The sequence below is a fragment of the Nanorana parkeri genome, unplaced genomic scaffold (assembly GCF_000935625.1).
Source record: "Nanorana parkeri isolate BGI_ZX_2015 unplaced genomic scaffold, ASM93562v1 scaffold120, whole genome shotgun sequence".
Classification (NCBI taxonomy): Eukaryota; Metazoa; Chordata; class Amphibia; order Anura; family Dicroglossidae; genus Nanorana; species Nanorana parkeri.
Genome location: NW_017306388.1, coordinates 744,292 through 762,096, shown reverse-complemented (window position 1 = coordinate 762,096; position 17,805 = coordinate 744,292). Strand labels below are relative to the sequence as shown.

The 17,805-nt window shown below is 41.5% G+C and overlaps 1 protein-coding gene across 2 annotated transcripts in view; it reads right to left on the bottom strand.

Moving 5' to 3' along the window:
• KIAA1644 (KIAA1644 ortholog) overlaps positions 1-17,506 on the bottom strand; it is a 114,788-nt gene extending 97,282 nt beyond the window's left edge. For both annotated transcript variants that reach the window (XM_018553453.1, XM_018553452.1), the window contains exon 1: positions 16,890-17,506. The gene's annotated coding sequence lies outside the window, so the exon portion shown is untranslated. The remainder of the gene's footprint in view (positions 1-16,889) is intronic.
• Positions 17,507-17,805: the final 299 nt, after the last annotated feature.

Below are 17,805 nucleotides of genomic sequence, written 5' to 3'. Positions count from 1 at the left end.
ACCAGGCCTGCCCAGAACAGGCGCCTCCTTTGGCAGGTTTCTTCTCCCCTCTTCTTCTGGGGAAAACTCTAAAGTTTTGGAATTCCCCTCACTTTCTTTCTTGATCAATGATCACCAGTACAAATAAAGGGGTGAATTTCTCTAATGGGACTTAGACAGAAATAAAATCTCAACAGAGACTAACGTTTCCCAACTGTATCCAAGAATAAAAAAAAGTTTTGCCTACAGATACACTGTAATGTCTCTGTACACTAGTATAGTAAATGTACAGTCTCTGTACGCTGGTATAGAAATAACTGTCTCAATGCACTGGTGTAGTCACTAATATAGAATTACACTCTCGGCATACTAGAGATAATAACATGAACAGAAACAGAACACAATCTGGATTTTCTACTTTTACTCAAAAGCACAGCCAGGTGTGACGATAATCTGAGCTTTAATTAGATGGAAAGAGTTCGCGTGTCACAGACGTATGGCGTAGTGTGAGTATGAGGAGGCGATGAAATTGGTGATAGGGCTAATGGTGGGTTGCCATGGAAACACCACTAATCAACTAATCAAGTCATCAACTGAATTAAAGCGCACTTGTCTACATGCACTCTGCGCAGCTCTATAAACAAAAAAAATCAGATCCCTATATGAGTAATATTACAGCAACATAAGTGCTCTACTCACAAAAACAATGACAAACATGAGAACTCCAGATATAAATTATATAATAAATTATAATAAATATAATAAATTATATATAAATTTATATAAATGTCTGGTTGTGGCATTCATTGGCCATAGCAACAGTTAAGACGCCACCAATCACTTTTAAGATAGGTTAAAAATCAGAGGAAGAATCTGATCCGTTGCAAGTTTAGATATTTTTTATAGGCTGTGGACAACTAAGGTTGGACCACAGTTGACATGAAAGTGTTCAGGAATGCTCAGATGTAGAAATAAAGAGTACCTGTAGTTTAGGAGTAAAGGGAAGGGAATAAACAAGGAGGGTACAAGTCAAGAACACTTTACTTACAATGACAAAGGTTTAGGTGTATTTTGGAAGTGCCATACTTAAGGTGAACTTGTCTTTAGTAGTACAGGTAATCGAATGAACAAATATAGAAGAAGTCAAGAAAACTTTACTTCTTACAATGACAAAGGTTTAAGTGTATTGTAGAAGTGCCGGGTGGATTGCGCGGTTTCCTGCTGTGATTCCGCCCGTGGAATTAAAAAAGCGCACGTAGTGTGTCGCAACAAAAAAGGTAGATTTAACCCCATTGAAATCAATTGGGCCATGCGGCAATCGCTGTGTGCACTACCACACAATCCCGCAGTCCCGGGACACGTGTCCTGCGTATCGCTCAGGTCTAAATCTAGCCTTAGGGAATATGAGCTTGGAGAGATCTATCTCTCTGTTGGATCACAGCAGGGAGACCACTGGTCTAGCACAGAGCGCAACGGTCCTTCTCGGCAGATTATTGGTGGGGGACAGCCAGTTTTAGGGGACTGAAGCTGATTTATATGCAAGATAAACAGTAAGACTTTTTACATGTTTTGTTTTCCTGGATTTACGGCACTTAATAGAGTTTTAAAGAAAAAATAACTCTTTCTTTCTCTCCCTCTCTCTGTCTACTGATATTTTTAGAAAATTCCCTCTACAAGTTCAACGGAATGTTCTGAAATTAATCACATCTATAAGGACAAGTATTGCTCCTCGAAGAGTGCTTAATTTTCCAGAAGCCTTTCATAAAAACTGTCTCAGTTGCCCCATGGCATTAAAACTCATACTTTCATTCTGGAGCTGTCATTTTCCAGTGCAATTTTCATTATGATTTTTGCTTTGGGGCCATATCAAGCAGTTCTTGTGTCAGACGCTTTAATAAATTGTTGCCTTTTTATATAAAATCTATAGGAGGCATCTAGAATGTGAGAAGAACAATCATTTGTGACAACTCAACCATTATTGACATACTAAAGACAAGCAGATAGACCTCAGAGAAAGGTGAGGTAAGAGGTGACAGAATAAGCGGTGACATTCTAATGGAACAAGGGCTTTATGATAACATGAGGATTATTATAAGGTAAGGATTAAGGATTGAAGACCAAAACTTTCTGTACCTGTTATCCGGAGCTTCAGTCTCCAGGTCACTGAAGGGAGCCAAGTGCTGTTAAATCTAATGTACTATAAGTATGTCATAGTTGAAGATAATGACAATAGGAGAAAAAGATTATTTCTTCCTACCATTGCAGAGCATCATTCCATCCAGGCTTAAATGGATGCATTTCTGAGCTTTATAGCTGTAATCTTATTGTACCATTATATTCTACTGGGGCAGTGTATCCTTTGACTCTTTTTGACACCTAAGTGCTAATTTTAAAGGATAGGTGCATTTTTGATCACACTTTCAGTACCCCAAGAACCTTCTGTGACATAAAAACTGGAGCGCTAACTATGTATTAAGAAATTAGAACAGTTTGGGGTCAATTTAATTTGAAACCTTTTTAATTTTTAAGTATTTAGATTTCTGTTGTTAATATCTGTTTTTCTCTTCCTCTCTATATTTATATATACATTTAAATTAATATCTCTTTCTCCCCTATTGAGATCAGGTATTTCCAGTGAATTATTCTGTTAATACTATAACATACAATCACATTTTAGATGATTGTGTGCTTCCAATCTTGTGGTAACAGTTTGAGGAAGGCCCGTTTCTGTTCCAGCATTAATATGCCCCTGTTCACAGAGCCAGCTCCATAAAGACATGGTTCAATCAGTTTGCTGTGGACAAACTCAAGAGCCCTGACCTGAGTGACCTCAACTTTATTAAACATATTTTAGATGAATTAGAGTGCAAAGTTCAAGTCTGGTCTTAACCAACATCAGTACCTGACCTCACAAATGTTGTTTTGGCTGAATGGGCAAAAACAACTCCATATTATTGCCTATGGTTTTGGAATAGGAACTCATAGGGGAATCGTGGTCAGGTAACTTTTGGCCATGTCATTTTTATACATCTTAGGCCTGGTTCACACTGAGTATTTTGTAGCGTTTTTCTGCCCTAAAAATATACCCTAAAAATCCCATTCATTTCTATGACCCTGTTCACATCTGAGCGATTTGTCACAGTACGCAAAACTCCTGTCGCTGGAAAAGGTACATGAGGTTTTTTTTTGCATATTACAGCTCGTTTTGGCCCCATAGACTCAATAGGAAATGCTTGGAAATGCGCGTATGCTGTGTTTTTGCTCGTTTGCTCATTAACATCAATGAACTACAATCTGGTCACAAAAACGTGCATCAAAAATACGCATAGAAACGCGCAAAAACACAGTCGCCTAGGTGTGAACCCAGCCTTTTAGTGATAGTAAACTCAAGAGTTAAATCTTAAAAGTGCATTTATAACTATGGGGAAAAGCCCTGACTCCATAGTTCTCCTTTAACTATTAAAAAAATTGTATCTTATTTGTGTATCACTCAGCTGCTCCAAGCTCCCTCCCGTGACGGCCTACAATCTCACGTTTAGTTATCTAATTTGTATTGAGGTTGTAGTCCATCACGCGAGTGAGCTTGAAGCGGTGGCTACTTTTTCAACACACAGGGACCTTGGGGAAGAAAAGTAGCAACCCTCCAGAAGGAAGGACAGTGTCAGCACCAATTCAGAGATGATTTGAGGATCTACAGCCGAGTGATACACAAATAAGATACCATTTTCTTAACAGTTTGGGTACTTGAATTTATTTTTAAGATTTAATTCCTGAGTTTAGTGATACTTTAAAGAGCACTGCTGGAGTCATCACCTTTCAGACACTCTGTCTCTCATTGAAACCTCAGACAAAACCATGGGAGAGGGAGTTATTTTCACTGTTTTGTGTAGGTTTTTTCACTTCAGCAATTGAACTCTCAAACCAACTGTTTTTGAAAGCGGTTATTACATTGTGATTGTGCCATTACATATCACATGTGTCATTGCAAGACACAGTGGTGATGTAGGGGCCAGTGGATCAAACCACTGAGCAAAGCGAGGGACCAAGAAATTGACACTCATGAAAGTTTTTTGGGTGGTAGTGAAATCAACCTTATTGTTGGATTCTAAAGAGTGATTGGGCTACGGTTGCTCTTCATTACATTGGCATTTGGTAGTTCTGGCAGCTGGACATTATTATTAGCTATATTCTTTTTTTTGGTCATTTATAGTTTAGCCACTGACTAAGACTGACACTGCTGACTTGCTTCTGGTAGTATTAGTTTCCTGTCATGCTGATTCAGTGGCTTCAATATTTTCTGAGTCACTGACCTAGACGCATATGCAAATCTTAAACTCTGACCTCACACTGACTTCAATTATTGCATGCATGATCCAGGTCAGTGAATCAGAAAGTATTGAAGCCAGAGGCAATAACTGCGTTAGAAATAATTTGTTCTCCTTGTCATTTTACAACACTTGTAATCAGTCCAAATCTGTCAATAGACAAGAGATCATAGTCTTCTAATCTGTCTATTTTCATCTGGTACAGCTGATAATTTCAAGTTCATGGAGTGAGACCAACCACTCTCAGGAGCAGGGGCATGGTGATCAGACAAGTTATAAAGCTGTAGTGGTTGCTTGTTCCCCTGTGATGAGCAGCAAGGGCACCATTTGCTTGTTCCTGTTTACCTCCACTCCACCCTCTCCATGGCAAGAAGGTCAGATCCTCCATTCTCATGGACTCAGGGCAAAAGCCACTTGTTTTCCCGTTTTATACGTTTCTGCATTGTAAGATACAGGTTGAAACTTCTGTTCATGGCAGCCATGATTAATCTAATGGGACACTGACTTTACTTTTCCCCCCTGGAGTTAGGCTGTAGAGATTGGCCACTGACCTGCCACAACCGACAAGTGGACAGTGAAGGACCAGCAGCACATTAATAAGGTCAGCTGTGTGCTTTCCCCATCTGCAAACTCACAATGTCCCTATATTTGGAGGTTTATAGCAAATACCCACGAGAAGTTTACGGCTAGCGTCCGTCATATCTAGCTCCAGCCATAGAGTTTCCACGTCTTCCCCATTATTTGACGTGATATCGTCCCTTATATGCACATATAGATTATTTTTTACGTAAATTGACAGCATTGTTCAATGTAGTAGACATTGATTGGCTCAGATTAGTGCTCCTTTCTCTCCCAGTCCTACTGTACATGCAATTACAAGGTGCTAACATATGGTCTGAGGTGTTTAAGATTGAGGTACTTTTGAAAAACATATTTAAAGCTCATCTCTGGGCAAACCAAGCAACTCCCCTTACACTGGGGGTTCCCTTCACACTGCAACACACCTTTGCTACTAAAAGGAGAATGCTTGCTTCTTATATCTCTTATAACTAATATAGTATGAAATATATTTTTCATGGCAAGTAATGTGTGTGTGAACCACTTTCAGGTATTTATTCGTTCTTACACAGACCACAGTAAGCCCATATACCTTCAGTTTATAAATTCAGAAGGACGGCACCACTTTTGTTCAGGCATCATACAGAGTCAGCAACTACGGTACTTCCTGCACTGAGATGACAGTTCGGAGATGACCAAATTATGTATATTCTGGTGTCTGTGCTTTGCTTGTGTGTGTTTAAAAATGTCTGACAGATCAGCCCCTCCTGCAGTCCTTTACCTTGCTTCAAAGTTTCAATGTAGCAGTCTGATTATTGGGGGAGTAATCAGACTGAGAGACTGAGAAAATGTTTATTTTTACCTGCAGCAGACTGATGACATCATTTCAGCATAGGCTTTTTAATGACAAAATGGGCTTTTCTGAAAAATTATACTGTTGCTGTATACTGTGACATGTCAGGGATTTATTTATGCAGATGAGTAAAGTTAGTTTTGGCCAGGAATTCACGATTCAGGAACTTCGCATGACTGTGCTGAACTCGAACATCATCCCTTTTAAAGGTCATGGCGTGGGCACCATGAGTGCTTGCCATTTGCGAGTGAAATTCAAAATCCATAGCGCAGGGCTACACTTCATGGCAGTACTGGGTACGGATAGTACAACCATACCGGTGGAGGGGAAGAAGTGTTCAGTGAAAGGTAGGTATCATGGGTAGGTGGGTTTGGGAGGGCAGAGGGGGCTGGATTGGAGGGATAGCTCTATTTCCCCAAATTCACTTGGGAAAGTGGACTTACCCTTTAAAGACTATAGGCTCAATTCACAAAGCTAACACGCCAGAGGAGAATGACATTTGAACATTACAGTGACATGGCTAAAATAAAGATCTTTACCCTTGTGTTAAAGCTTTGTGTGCTGAGCCTTATACACTGCAAAAAAAGGTCACCAACTGGATTAAGCTATGCAAATAGGTAAGAGCCTTCCATTGGATAATAGGTCTAGGTTCAGCAACGTAATGTGCCCACAAAATGAGGTCAGCGTCCTGCCTGAATATACTGAATGACCAGGTTTTCCAGCAATTGATTTTTTCTTCCCTGATGGCACATTGGGCATATTCCAAGATGACAATGCCAGGATTCATTGGGTTTAAATTGTGAAAGAGTGGTTAAGGGAGCATGAGACATCATTTTCACACATGAATTGGCAACCACAGACCTTAACCCTATCGAGAATCTTTTGAATGTGCTGGAGAAAACTTTACACAGTGTTCTGACTCTCCCATCATCACTACATGATCTTGGTGATAAGTGAATGCAACTGTTGACGATAATAAATGTTGTGACATTGCCTAAGCTAACTGAAACAATGCCACCGCGAATGCGTGCCGCAATCAAAGCTTAAAGCAGTCCAAATCATTTTTTTCTAGCCAGGCAGTGTATATTTACTTTGAACAGACCTCCCACAACGAGGACTCTACTTAATTTGGTTATTGTATTATCTCCCCTTATTACAGCCTTGCCCCCGTGAGTGGCCAGGCAACATAAAACCCTAATTTGCCTGATTCAGACTCCTGTACTGTATGTGCCTCGATGGCTCCTATCCCTTCTAACAAATATTTACAAAACAGCCGGTTCTGCATTAAATTTGCCCTAATGAAGCGTTATGTAACATTTCTTCAGCAGAGAAAAGAAAACAAGTCTAGGTAGCGGGAATAACGCTGTAACATTTGCCGTTCTGTCTCAGCTAAGATTCAATTTGTATGACAAATTTGCCTCCCGGCGTGTGTTATTAGTGTGTGTGGTGTCAGTCCTGGGTTGTTGCTGTTTATCGAGCTGTTTTGTTCTGTTAAGGAGATTTGTGTAGGTTCCTCATATTGGCCTATTAGCTGTTTGTTGTGTTGTTTTAAGACGGCTTTACACAGTCAGTCTGTTTGCACAACTTTGCTGTGAAAAGGACTGGCAGCCAGCAATCGGTGGCAGGGAACTCTGCACACATGGTCAGCAGCAGAAGGTTATCCAGACTGGACACTGCTACCCGCTTTTAATGGGAAATGGTCAAGATTTTTTATTTTGCTTTTAATTTTTGGAAGCTTAAACGTTTATAGATGTTTTTGTAGATTAAAGTAGAACTATGTGGTGAGTGAAAATCACTCGTCCTCATAGTTCGAGCCGATGTGTGACAATGAAACTGTCACAGGTCGGCTCAATAGATCGAAAAGTGAGTGAACGCAAACCGTCCCTCACTCACTTCTCGATCATCTCCCTGCAGAGAGCGGTGACTGTCAGCCATTGTTGCAGACATGGCTCATAAGAATGTAACACGGATTTCCTATTCAGAAATAGAGCCATGCCCAAAACTGAAATTACTGGATCACATGACTGAACTGAGTTACCAACCATTTGGTAGCCCACCTTTAAAATCTTCATATAACCCTCCAACATGTATAATAATAACATACCGTATATAACAAATATGAAAACATGATCCTTTTGGGTTTAAAGTGGACCATCCATCTTCTTCCTTTGCCAGAAATGACTAATGATAAAGCTCAGATGAAGTGGATACGACCATTCTCTTTGGGAATTATACACAGTCCAATCTTTGTTTTAGGATGTGCTGGAAGTTGTATTCCTACTACACATATGATGCCTTTCTTACACATATCAAATACGACAATTTTTAATTGGGGGACAGCAGTGATTTCATGATGATTTATTTTCACATAGCCCCACCACAATCTTGTATCAAATCTACTAAAAAAAAACATCAACAAACAAAATCAACCTTTTATCGGTGTTTTTAACACTTGGCTGATGTTCCCAAAAGTGGCCAGCAGGGTGCGCCCTTCAGCATGACATCCACTCAACTGGACGTTCAGTTTTGCTTGGACGCAGAAAGCATCAGTAAAAAGTGGAAAATCAAGAATTCTATCTATCTATCTATCTATCTATCTATCTATCTATCTATCTATCTATCTATCTATCTATCTTCATAGCACATTAAAGCAACCCAAAACGCAAATCACCAGATAGCATCATTGCAACCAATTGGTTCTTAAAAGGTACTCGCCTACCATGAGACCACAACCTGAATTGGTGCCGTTTGCTTTTGATAGCCCTGTGACGTCAACCTATATGCCACTCTGTAGTGTCTCAAGGTGGTTTGTTTACAAAACTGGAATTAGTTTGAAGTTCTAGAAACAGGGAACTTCTGTTCTTAACTTGAGAAAACTCATATTTATTTAAAAAAATTCAATTGGGAAACACAGGCAATCACTAAATTAGGGGTCAAAACCTTAGCTCTGTATATATAGTGTCCCTTTCCCTCCCTCTTTACTCTCTACCCCTCTATCTTTTCCTATTCTCTGTCTTTCCTTTCCTCTGTCTCTATCTCTCGCCTTCTCTCTGTACCTCTCCACTTTTCTCTCTTCCCTTTCTTTATGTTTATCTATACTTTTCCACTGTCTCTACCCATATCTATCTATCTATCTATCTATCTATCTATCTATCTATCTATCTATCTATCTATCTATCTATCTATTCAGCTGTCTCCTGTTCCTCCTTACCCTCGCTCTCGTTCTCTCCCTCCCTCACATTGTTATTGAAAAATGTGGCAGAGTGTGGCTCTCAGCTATAAGAACTAAAAGTAAAATCAAGTGCCAAAAAACAAAGGGAAACAAAGGCAGTTTATATTTGTTGAGGTGTGTTGCAAGGTGCAGCAGGCATAGTGCTTGATCACTCTATAAAACTTGAAGACAAGTCAGCTGGTGATGTTGCCCTGCCTACTGTGCCCTCCGGCAGCAGTCTTGTGTCTAATCAGCAGATGCCATGTTCTGTTATAGAACACTGCCTACATGTACACTACACAGTGCTGAAGAATATCTATCTATCTATCTATCTATCTATCTACCTGTCTGTCTGTCTGCCTGCCTGTCTATCTACGTATCTATCTATCATCATACATGTCAATAGCAAAGGGAACATCACATCTGGAAGTCTGAGGTTTACACAAAACAGGTTCCACCTGCATGCTTCTAAAGGAGGTTCTTATCATTGGTACCTTATCTGGAACAACTGAGTCTTAATTTTCATGGATTTGAAGAGATGGTAAATACAGGGGTGTACTTACTTTTTCCATGTGACAAATCTGTATTTTCTTTAATTTTTTAGTCATTAACAATTCATTTTGTTTGTCATTTATTGAATATATCAGCTCTATTCATTAGGCAGATTTAATAGTGAAATCTTTTTAAAAAGTCAACAGTTTCCATGGGGTGTATTTTTATTTTTCACATCACTGCATGGATCTATTTGTCTGTCTGCTTTTCTGTCTATCATTAGAATTTTCAGTTCTGCCAGATTGCTGTGGTCAATAAAAAGCAGAATAATGATGTCACCATTGTGGCTCCTCTATATTATAAAACAAATAACTGGGGAGTCATGCTTTCAGAAATCTTGTCATTGGTCCCCACCCAAAAGCAGAACTATCCATTTTCTTTCAAAGACAATGATTGGTGTTTTGGATGAACATAATTTATTTACTATGTTTTACATGAATAACAATAATATCTAAAAATAATTGTCAAATATGAATTACAACATTAACATATCTATTATTGATGCTTTCCAGCCAGGTGGTAGGCCTACTTTTTATATTTCCCAGGTTAATCTTAACTGCTTAGCTGAAAACCCCTTTTGTTTAAAGTGATTAGTAGCTGAAGCTTACATTATACACACAGCTGATGTCAGAGCTAAAACTCCTCCTCCAAGTCCCCCTTTCTCTCCTTTGTAGAGCTCTGTACATTATCCAATGACACATTTTGTGCTATACATATGTGTGCACCTCCATCTCGTGTTATGAATGCTTCAATGACCTGCCCTTTGAGACACATAACCTGTAGGTGTAATTCACTAAGCTATAATGATCATCATTTGCAATAGCAGCCATTACTTTTGCAATGAGAGCTAAAATAACAGTCACATGGCTGAGAATAATCATCATCATGGTAAATAACACGTGTTATAACTTAGTGAATTGAGCCAACTACATGCTATTTGACATGACTGCAAACATTATACTGTATGCCAATGAATGAGTATGTAGGCTTCTGTAGAGTATTGAGTGTTATAGGCTGGGCAGAACTGTGAGAAAATGTATTTAGGAAAGACTTTTCTGTGATCATCATTGGTTGAGCAACTACAAGCTACAGAATGTCCTGCCAGGCAGGAAGTTTGGTGATTGATGTTCAAATCAGGAGGCCAGTTTGCGGCTCTGCCTAAACACTAATTTCCCTGTTTGTCCAAGATCATGTGACCAATCCTATGTGACCGGGACAGGAGGGATCCTGAAACAGTGTTTTGTTTAGGAAGTATTTAAAAAGACCAATTTTTTTTTTAAATATTAAAAATGCTTATTTAAAGCATTTTCCTTTTAAATTTTATTGATTTGCAAAGTGCCTCTAACCATGCTATAAAATTTGACTACAGCCACGCCGCCCGACACGTCATAGCCTTCTCCTCTTCTGGTAGTGTTTAATTACTCTCTGCCATGGCCCAACTCCTCTGCCTCTCCTCTTTTGTGGATGTCTACACAATAGAGGCTTTTATAGGTAAATAACATGTAAGTATAATCTTATGGGAAGATTTTTGTTGAAATGAATGGTGTGGTGACAGTTGACTATACAGATAGTGTATATGAGTGTACTAGGGTGGAAAAATCAAGATGGGGGTGTTATTAGAGTTAGGCATCCCAAAGTAATATTCCTTAAGTTCTGAGGTCTGTACAATTCTTAACTAAGTGTAAACCCAATCACTAAAATCTCATATAAGCTTTAGCATGTTAATGCCATTTCAAAATGTCATTTTCAATATTATTAAATCTGCAGCTTTCATTAATACTTGGTGATCCTGCCTGACAGGACCTTGTCCAGACACTGTCCCTTATAGGGTGACAACGCTTCAGTTCTTTTAAAGCTGGAAACCTGTAGAATACATAAGTCCAGGATCCCTAACACTCCCAATCCCATCCAGCACCCAACTTGTTTTGACTGAAGACAGGGACGCCCTTAGCACCAAGGGCTTGAAGCCCAATTAAAGCATATGTTCAGAGAGCAACAGGGCCGTAACAACAGATCATGGGCCCCCATAGCAAAAATGTGAAGGGGGACCCCTCTGACCTTTCTCGGAGCTGTGAGTAATGATGCCATGATCCCAAAGACTCCTCTTGTGCATCTGAAGTCATCTCTACGCTGAAGACTTTAAAGGGGATTAGAGTTGCCGTCAACTGCAAGCACTCCAAATCTTAATGATACAGTGCCGTATTATCTTCACATTTTCTATGTTTAACTTGCCCCAACAATCTAATGGGGACCCCTTTCACCCCCAGGTGGCTGCTATGGCTATAGTTATGCCACTGGTGAGCGAGTTGAATAGGACAGTGTTCGAGGGGGGGACGTCATACTGCTGGAGAGCCAGGCTGCTGCTTTGTGTGTGAGAGCAGCAGTCTGACTCTCCTATGTGCTACCAGCACAGAGTATTTCAAACCTTGATGCAGCAGTTAGTAGTTTAAAGAAAAAGGAAAGAGCCCTATATTTATAAATGTATGCCTCCCAACTTTGTGAAATGAGGAGAGGCATCTTCCAGCACAATGCACTTAGGCAATGAACACACCCACGCCATGCTCCCAGTTATATGAGCCATTCAGAATTCATATACCAAAAATGATTGCTTAAAGGAGAACTATGAGGTGAGTGCTTTTCACTCACCTCATAGTTCTAGCCGACCTGTGACAATGAGACTGTCACAGGTCGGCTCAGTAGATTGGGAGGTGAGCGAACACATACCAGGTTCGCTCGCCTCTCGATCCTGTCACGGCTCTCTGCCGTGACAGGGGGAGGGGCTGGATTCCCCTCTCCCCGCTCCGATCTGCCAGCGCTGACTGGCGGAACGGACGGGGGAGGGGGCGGGTACAGCTGGCTCTGCCTCTAGATAGGCAGAGCCAGCTGTCACTCACGCAGCTGGGCGGATCCCGTCATCTACGTCGGGATCCGCTCCGGCTGCGGCGTCTCAGTATACCGCGAGCTGTAGCTCGCGGTATACTGAGCTTAGGGTAACGGGAGGACGCTAGTTTGTGCCCTCCCGTTACCCTAAGGAGAACTATGGGGAAAAACACTGACCCCATAGTTCTCCTTTAAACCCAGAATTATTTTTCACTATTACTTTTCCTTTGTATTGGCTTTTCATATTAGCAAACAGGATAATTAAAGGAGAACTGTGGGGTTAGGGCTTTTCCCCATAGTTCTCCTTAGGGTAACGGGAGGACACAAACTAGCGTCCTCCCGTCACCCTAGGCTCAGTATACCGCAAGCTGTAGCTCCCGCTATACTGGGACGCCGCAGCAGAAGCGGATCCCGACAATTATGTCTGGATCCGCCCAGCTGCGTGACTGACAGCTGGCTCTGCCTATCTAGAGGCAGAGCCAGCTGTACCCGCCCCCTCCCCCGTCCGTTCCTCCAGTCAGCGCTGGCGGATCGGAGCGGGGAGGGGGGAATCCAGCCCCTCCCCTGTCACGGCAGAGAGCCGTGACAGGATCGAGAGGTGAGCGATCGGCGGCATGTTTCCGCTCACCTCCCGATCTACTGAGCCAACCTGTGACAGTCTCATTGTCACAGGTCGGCTAGAACTATGAGGTGAGTGAAAAGCACTCACCTCATAGTTCTGCTTTAAGAGATAAAATGAAAGGTTTAGTGCAGAATAACAGTTTTGGTAGTTAAATTAAACTTTCTCATAGATATTTGTACATCAGACCAAAAAGAGGGACAACTGAGTAAAAAAGAGGGACAGAGGGATTTGGCTCCAAATAAGGGAGACTAGAGAGGTATGTTAATGTACAGTATATGCAGCCTGGTTGCATTACAGTAATAAGTAGTGAGGCTTCAAAAGGAAACACACAGTCCCTTGCTTGCACTTGTTACACTTCCCACATTTCAAAAATAAAAGAGAAGCAGACAGACCATTAATGCTCACTGGCCACATTTTCATGCATTTTACAGACACCTACAATGAATGTTATCAGCAAAAAAAAAGTGCTGTTATAAAAAGTAATCCTACCCACAATTCCATCATATTTATGGTGTTAGTTACAAAATGAAATACACAATTTGACCACAGACAACTTTTTTCTATACTTTTGTCTGAAATATGCAACAAAATAATTGACAAGTTAAACTGGTCTATACATCAGCACTAAATAAGGGGTAGGGGGTTTGGAGTCAGGAAGAGGAACTGTCCTTCCACATGAGGTACATTCAAGACATATGGGCCAGTGTTGTCTTTACAGTACATACAGTATACACGTGAGTCCAGTTGGTACGAGCGTGCAGGCCTATGCCACGTTGGATGAACTTGATGGATTTTTATTTTTTTTCATGAATATGGGCTTCTTTCCCCTAAATAAAGGATAGGGGGATTGGGGTTGGGAAGAGGGACTGTCTCTCCACATGAGGGACATTTAGGAATTATGCACCAGAGTTGTCACAGTACATGTTCATGTGTGTTGAGTAGGTACGAGCGTGCAGGTCCATGCCACGTTGGATGAACCTTTCAACCTATATATATGCAGAGATTAGGTTTTCTAACCGCTGTCTACAGCCAGATTTATAAGTGATCCCCTGATGAGCAGTCTTGGTCAGGGGCTGGAAGGACATTTTGCACCCAGTGGTCCTAGCAGATGGATGGTGCAAGGTTACATACCGCATCAGAACCATTACATGCCAACTCTTTGAGATACAAAAGGGGAACATCTCTGAGCACCAAGTATACAGGCAAAGGACACACTCCTGCCACGCCTCCAGTTACGCCATCCACAAAGAATGAATAAACATATAATGATTGGGTAAACATATTCGTTTTGTCACAACTACTTTTCCATAATACTGTTTTAAAAGTAGCAAATGCAAGTAATACTTTTGGTAGTTAAATAATATATTTCATAGGGGATCGGTACATCAGACCAAGAAGAAGGACAGAGGGATTTGGTTCCAAAAGAGGCACAATTCCTTAAATTCCAAGACCGGGAGCTACCATTCCTCCATCAACCTGTAGCCTAATGATAGATAACCTAGTATGTTAAAGGTGGTAGACTGCAGAATTCAAAGTCTAAGAACATCCTGACTCCCGTTCTTTCAGCCACATCATGCTGGGTTAAGTAGGGCATGATGAGAGGTTGAGCCTTGTAGCTCCTCCGCAGGTGCAGCTGCATAGCTCCCATTTCTCCATTAAACTGCAGCTTAACAAGAGGCCGTGCACAGATGGTCATTAATGTGTGACGCACTAGAGGTGTTAGGGTGTGCTGAGACTTACAGTCCATCATCCTGCACCAGCCTGCGCACATGCTTCCAAAACCAATAGGTTTCTAACACTGGCTGTCTCTAGCCTGTCCACCTAATAACACAAGTATGGTTCCTACCTAGATAAACTTCTGGATATAAAAGACATGGCATGACATGGAATGATTCGACTTGTAGTTCACCAAGAGTTTACGTTACGTTACAGTCTGTTCTGATCCTTTGTATTTAGCATCGACTATGCAATGCAAAGGTCCGTCAGACTGGATACAAATGAAATGGATTGTTTAGGCAGGCCCATGTTAATTATGGATTTGGCAAATCTAAATGAGATTTTACAGAGATTATGCGGTCAGGTGGCACGTTATATGGCCAGTTTGTACAGAGATTGTAAATTGAAACTGTATTGTGAAGACTTAATATGTAGCAGCCATGTGTCCTAACTTTTGGGATGGGCAATATTTAAGCAAAAGACACACCCTTGCTACCCTCACCAAACCCCTTCACTCTCAGGGTCATAATTTGCCACAACGTTTCCTTAATGGTAAATTATAAAATGGCATGGAGGGGAATTTATCAAAACTGGAGCAGACAAAATTTGGAGCAGCTGTCCATAGCAACAAATCATCTTCTCTCTTTAATATTCAGATCTTAACAGAACAAACTGAAGAGAGAAGCTGATTGGTTGCCCTGGGCAACTGCTCCAGATTCTGCCTGCTCCAGTTTAGATAAATTGTCCTCATTATATTTAAGGCTGAATGAGAAGAGTAGAGCATCATAAACCCTTTTGGCAGTTAAATGGTAGATTAACAGGGACCGTTATGGAGGAAGGAGGGGCGGAGAGATTTGGTCCAAAAGAAGGACAGTTAGGAGCTATGGATAGTATAAGGACAGGAAGATGATAGGATATGCTGATCTTTGTTGTCCTTTAAGATATAAAAGCTTTCAAGTTGCCTAACTCATAAATCACCAACACAAGTCCTATTGATCCATCATATGGATCGTACCTGTCGTTTAGTGTATATCACACCTATACCCCCCTCCCCTTTTATGGGACAGACTCCTGGGTGTCAATGTGCCCCTTTTGTGAAAGGTCTTCTCCTGATGCATCATTTCAATCCTCCAGACAATCTACGCTTCCACTAAAACCCAGTAGAGCCAGTGGCATGCTCGGCAATTTTAAAATGCTGAAAATGTATCTGACGTTCGGATTTAAAGATGCATGCCACTGAGTACAAGTACTGATTAAAAGTCACATGATGAGACTTGTAGTCCTTCAACAGATGCAAGTTTGAAGAAATCTCCAACTCTCGGTAATCCACCAGATCGGTCCAGGGCATTAATTGGACAAACCTAGATGTGCTTTAGTATAAGGAGCATGACATGCTGTGACTTACAGTTCTGTAATGAACGCATATTGCATGCATTCCTGGCACTCCAACCCCTATTCCTCCATACATTAGATCATACCTATAGAATAAACTGTATAGGTCCCCCTGGATGCTCTACAGCATAGCTATAGATACAAGATAGTGACCTGTAGTTCCTCAGCACATTGAGACTTTACGGTTGCAATAATGGGATAAAGTCCAACTCCTCTTCCTTGAGATACCAGATCAAACCTGTCGCTGTATATACACAGATCACAGCAAGCTTCTGGCAGGACACAGTGGGACTTGTAGTTCCAACCACTGATGCTCAGCAGGCGTCATAACCCATACATTTCTAAGACCACAACTCCCATTCTCGTGTCAATCTGAACCGTATATAAATTATAGCTGTCAACATTTGAACCCTAACGCTACCTCTAATCATTTTCAGGGACACTTTCCTGCTGAGCCCCCTATATCCCAGCCAGCCACATTTGTATGATATTATTTATTTCAGAGGACCCTAAACCATCTCGCAGCATGTCCCAGAACGCTTTATGACTTATTGCAGCTACATTGGTTCGGCATCACCTAACAAGCCTGTAGAAAATGTTTTAAAATACATCGACACAGCGTTCAGACAACAAGGCATGTACCGAGCAACCGGTCACAAAAGTGGAAAAAAAAAAACCCAATATGGACCTGGGAACATTTTCCAAGGACAACTACTCCAACTGTTCCTAGAAATCAGAGACAACAGGCAGCTGAACAGCACAGAACAGGGTGACAACACCGATCCAGGAGTGTCAACTCACCTTTGAGCTGGGGAACCCTGACCTGGTACACAAAGGCATCCTTGGCCAGATCCAGTATGCCAAGATAGGCTTGTGAGCCAAACCATAGCAGTGATCACAAGTGGGTTAATTCCTTGCCATGCCAGAGGTGCCCCGGGGGGGAGCTTTCAGCCATTCACGGAAGGTCGGACGGGATGGATCACTTGTTTTTGTTTAATCTGCTGTCAGTATTCTACAATTCTCTTTAGCATTCCAAGAAACTGAGGGAGCTCCACCGGCTCCAGAAGCGCTCCGGCTGGTGGCAGTTGGCTGCGAGCTCTACTGGAGAATAAAAAGTATCCAGATGTCAGTGGGACTGTCCCCTCCGTCTTCTCATTGTCTTCCTTCCCACTCTCTCGTCTGTGTGTATGTGCGTGTTCGTGTGCTGTGAAATCCTGCCTGGATCTCTTTCTTCTTCCTGAGCTCACTGGCTTTCATCCAGAAGCTAAAACCGGAGAGGTCAAGCGGTGCCTTTCTCTCTAACAAGGGATCCGCCGCGACTCTCCCAGTGACAGCTCCGATTTGAAGGATCTGGGCAATTACTAAGTCTCTATAGCTGCCAGATTCACTCCCAGCTCTCCCCCCACCTCTTCCTCACACACGCAGAACTCCCCCTTTTTAAAGCTGCTTTCATTGCCCACATTTCAGGTGGAGCTGTCTCATATTTCCCTTTGATTTTTGGAATTTTCTGGGTATTGGTGACATGTGCTCCTGCTCTGTTTGGTACCCCTGTAGGGCACCTGCAAATTAAATATCATTAGCCTTGGCACAGCTGTGTATACAGAGCGAGGGTTCATATTTTTGTAGTGGAAGGGTCAGTCCGAGCAGCGTCAATTTCTTATTTATTATAGGACACAAACCTATTTCGCACATTTACATCTCCACATAAGATGTGTTG